At 37.9% G+C, this 4658-nt stretch overlaps 1 protein-coding gene across 1 annotated transcript in view; it reads right to left on the bottom strand.

Moving 5' to 3' along the window:
* The window catches only part of LOC107753177 (myocyte-specific enhancer factor 2C-like), a 69465-nt gene that overhangs the window by 63559 nt on the left and 1248 nt on the right, over positions 1 to 4658 (bottom strand). The gene's annotated exons all lie outside the window — the stretch shown is intronic.

Genomic DNA, 4658 nt, shown 5'->3' with positions numbered 1-4658 from the left:
TAAAATAGTTAATTTCGACACTTTTTATCTCACAATTCTGACTTTTTTTCTCAGAATTGCGTGATACAAACTCACAATTCTGACTTTTTTTCTCAGAATTGCGTGATACAAACTCGCAATTCTGATCTTTTTTTCTCAAGAGTTGCGTGACATAAACTCGCAATTGCGAGTTAAAAAGTCATAATTGAGAGATATAAACTCGCAATTGTGAGAAATAAAGTCAGAATTGCGTGATATAAACTCACAATTCTGACTTTTTTTCTCGCAATTGCGAGTTATAAAGTCAGAATTGCGAGATATAAACTCGCAATTGTGAGAAATAAAGTCAGAATTGCGTGATATAAACTCACAATTCTGACTTTTTTTCTCGCAATTGCGAGTTATAAAGTCAGAATTGCGAGATATAAACTCGCAATTGTGAGAAATAAAGTCAGAATTGCGTGATATAAACTCACAATTCTGACTTTTTTTCTCGCAATTGCGAGTTATAAAGTCAGAATTGCGAGATATAAACTCGCAATTGTGAGAAATAAAGTCAGAATTGCGTGATATAAACTCACAATTCTGACTTTTTTTCTCGCAATTGCGAGTTATAAAGTCAGAATTGCGAGATATAAACTCGCAATTGTGAGAAATAAAGTCAGAATTGCGTGATATAAACTCACAATTCTGACTTTTTTTCTCGCAATTGCGAGTTATAAAGTCAGAATTGCGAGATATAAACTCGCAATTGTGAGAAATAAAGTCAGAATTGCGTGATATAAACTCACAATTCTGACTTTTTTTCTCGCAATTGCGAGTTATAAAGTCAGAATTGCGAGAAAAAAAGTCAGAATTGCGAGATATAATAAAAAATTCTGACTTTATAATTCGCAATTGCGAGTTTATATCTCACAATTCTGTGAAAAAAGTCAGAATTGTGAGATAAAAAGTCGCAATTACCTTTTTTTTCTTTTTTATTCAGTGGCGGAAACGGGCTTCCATAGAAAACAAATAATATTAAGATAATATAAAGATATAAAATGATAAATATACATGATAGTTATCTCTGTACTGTGGAAGATTTAAACTATTTTGTTATGGATGAAAACATATACAATTGCTTTGATTATTTTAGCAGATGCTTTTATCCAAAGCAACAAAATCTTCTTTCTCCATTGTTTTATATAAAACACAGCAAAAAAGAACAAATAAAATCCTAATATATTATTCTATACAGTCTGAAATTAATTGCACCAGGCATTTAAAGTAGAATAAAACCGAATTAAGATGGAGCAGACAGCCAATGGCTGGAACTGGCTCGTCTGATTGGTTGTTTTGGTGGTGGGTGACAGCCTGCTGAAGGACCCTGTGCAAACGCCACCACAAACATAAAGGCATTAAGTGTCACAATGCCAGGCTCACAGACACATCTCCTCTTCTGTTTTCACGACTTTTCTTTTTCTTTCTCTTCCTCGAATCTCGAGTGTCCAGCGCTGCACGCTTTTTCCGAAGTTTCAGCCTCCGATGCTGACAGGCCGCTGTTGAGAACGGCACAGATGACTGCAGAGAGACACACGTGTGTAGCTTGGCAGGCCACCGCTCGTGAGAGCTGCTCTTGCGAGCGCCTGAGAGGCTGTCTTTGCTAGCTCGGCTGAATGAAACACCTCAACCTCACACTAATGAAAAGAAACTCTTATTTCTTTCCATAGTTTTATGTTCAAGCGTATTTGAATCAAGTCTGGCAGTTGTCAGACGAAGTGGCCTGTGTTTACTACCGAACAAGCTAAAAAATAACACGTGAAACAGTATATGATGATAAAAATCACAGCGTTGCAACACTTTGAAAGTGTCAAGAGGACCTTCGAGTCCATTGTGAGTGCAGAAATTGCTAAAAATACATGCCTTGCCACACGGCACTGTGCTACGGACAGCTCCGGCGACAGAGACATCGGGGTTATGAATGTTATATGAAGCTGGGGCATAGAGACCCCTCTGTCCCCCCTCTCACTGGAGAACCTTACAGAATGACTGGGCTATGCTGCCCCACTGACAAAGATAAATTACATTTGCTGGAAAATATTTCAGCATTTTTCCCCTCCCCTACCCTCTCGACTCGTCTTTTTTATTTTATTATATATTTTTTTGTAAGATTTTCTTTTTGTCGCTTTTTTGGCCTTCGTCCACCAGTGTGCCATGGGTCCCTCTGCTGTGAAGCGAGACGCACACACTGTGCCACTGTGCTTTATCATGAAATGCACCCTCCGTCTCCAGTGTTTAAGCACGGAGTCGGCAAACACATATCCAGATGGTTCAAGAAACGTTGGATGCCATCAAGACTTAGAAACTTGACCGGATGTATTTATTTATTTATTTTGCATTACAATCATGAAGTGTGAAATCTCTGAACTGGTTCTTAAACTGCATATTTTTAAATCGCCAACTCTAACAGAAGTGCAACATCCAATAAAACACATATACACTCTGTATACGAAATGCTGGATTGCATCAAATATGCATGACTAGATTAAATGAGCTCTTGAATGTAGGGATGAACCTTTTCCTAAACTGTTTTAACTGTTCTATGAACTCTTATCTAGCTTAAAATGTGCTCTATTTGCCTAGGATACTGACCAAAGTGGAAGTGCTTGGATATTTAAGGAGAGGAAGGCCAGAAGAGGCTCCCTGCTGGACCACCCAAAGCTGAAGAGGAGTTACATGAAACAAGAGTCACCTTTACTCATCTGATTTTTGTTTTTTGGAACAGCACTTCTTTCATGTTCGCAGCGTGATATGTTGCGCACATTCATTCGACGTACACACGCACACTGACTTGTCTGTCATCGCAGCCTCCTTGTAGCAGCCTCTACCAGCTTTCTATCATCTGCTCGTGTACAAATACACAGCAAAATATAGTTTTTCTCATATCACGCAAATGCACATTCACAACTCTCAGAACTATTTCCGGCCACATACACGCAGACTTCTACAGCATACATAATAATTAATGTGTGTTCGGTACATACCACGTAAGCCCAAAGCAGATCTTTAGAACAGAGAAAGCTCAGCTGAAAAATTTAATTTTATGCAGAAATATTCTTTTCACAATATAATTAAACATCAAAGGCAGGACTATTCCTCTGTGATTGAGCAGCACTCTGGCGAATCAACTCCATACACCACCTTCCACTTTACAGCGAGAAAGAAAGTTGCCGAGCGTCACTGCTAATTACAAAATAGAGACAGAAGCAAAGTTAAATTCATTATACAAAAACCAGGACAGACTTGTGTGCGCTGGGTACGCTCATCTAATGCCAAACATCATAACCTCTTTGAAGGTAAAAATGACTTATCTGAAGCTGGTTTATTTGCTTTATTAAACTAATTTTTAGCCTAGTAAATGAAGCTGAGAGAGTATGGAAAAAACGATATGAGAAAATGTTTGACTTCATTGACTCAAAATTAACTGTGCTGTGTAATAAAATGGACCGATATTGCTGAAGAGTTACAAAGAAAATAAATATTTTTTTCTTTCTCTGTAAGCTCATGAAACTTACTGGGAGATAGTGGCAAATGTTTGGTTTAAACACATATAATGACTTATTTTGGTGGGGGGGGTGGAAATTAGAACACATTTAGATGAATAACTATTACTTAAAATTAATTACTACATAATTTTCGGCATAATGCCTGCCTTTGCTTGAATATGAATAATCATTCATTACACTGCACGTGCTTTCTTTGACTGACAGCAAAAGAAGTGTAATTCACCAATCATTTTCCTTGGACAAATAACCTTTAAGACAGTACAACCCAGTGTAAATTTGTGCTTCAGAGGGGCACACAAACTGAGCCTGTAAATGCCCCTGACAATCGGCTAAAGTACCTCAGCCAATCAGAGTGACACGTGGAGAGCTGATCCCTCTTTGAGAGAAGTGTAAGGCCATGTTATCACTGTTGGTTTTGTGAATCGACAGAAGCCTAATCCCTGGTGATTTCCTAGAGATGACAGGTCTGAGGAGGACCGCTCATGTTTGTGTGTGCGTATATGTGCACGGCTATGAGAGGACCCTCTGAGTGTAATCATACGAGTTCACATGCGAGTGTGTTCATTTTCCTCTTGGGCAGATTAAGCAAACACTAAATCCCAGGAGAGCAACAGGTGAGACTCACACACACGTACATACACACATACAGGAGCTTCATTGATTGTGTTTGCCTGTCCGACAGTATAGGCTGAAAGAGAGTGCACTTGAGGTAGAAGTGACAGAAAAACAATACATGACGCCCTTTTGCATAGAGAAATTGTACCTCTGTTTGAAAATTTGCAGTGCTGCTTAAACTGATAAAATAAAAACTATGACGTGTAACCGATTATATTCTTTCACGGTTAAGTACAGGAATGCTAGAAACAATTTGTTAAGACATAAAAAAGTGCCAAAAAGTAATTCTCCTGTTAATTAATACATCTGTATCTGTCTTCACCTTTACTTGTAAAAGTATGCAGATTCTCATATTTTTGCAACCACCAGCTTAATTAATCACTTCACAATGTAATTAGATTATAACAGCTTCTTACAATAACTCCTGAAATACTGATATAAAAAATGTTGCTCACACAGACTCAACTCATTCCAAATGCTACATTTAAATACACACACACACACATATATATATAT

The sequence above is a fragment of the Sinocyclocheilus rhinocerous genome, unplaced genomic scaffold (genome assembly GCF_001515625.1).
Source record: "Sinocyclocheilus rhinocerous isolate Xijiao unplaced genomic scaffold, SAMN03320098_v1.1 scaffold3063, whole genome shotgun sequence".
NCBI lineage: Eukaryota > Metazoa > Chordata > Actinopteri > Cypriniformes > Cyprinidae > Sinocyclocheilus > Sinocyclocheilus rhinocerous.
The sequence above is the reverse complement of the archived record's forward strand: the minus strand, read 5'-3'. Positions and strand labels throughout refer to the sequence as shown.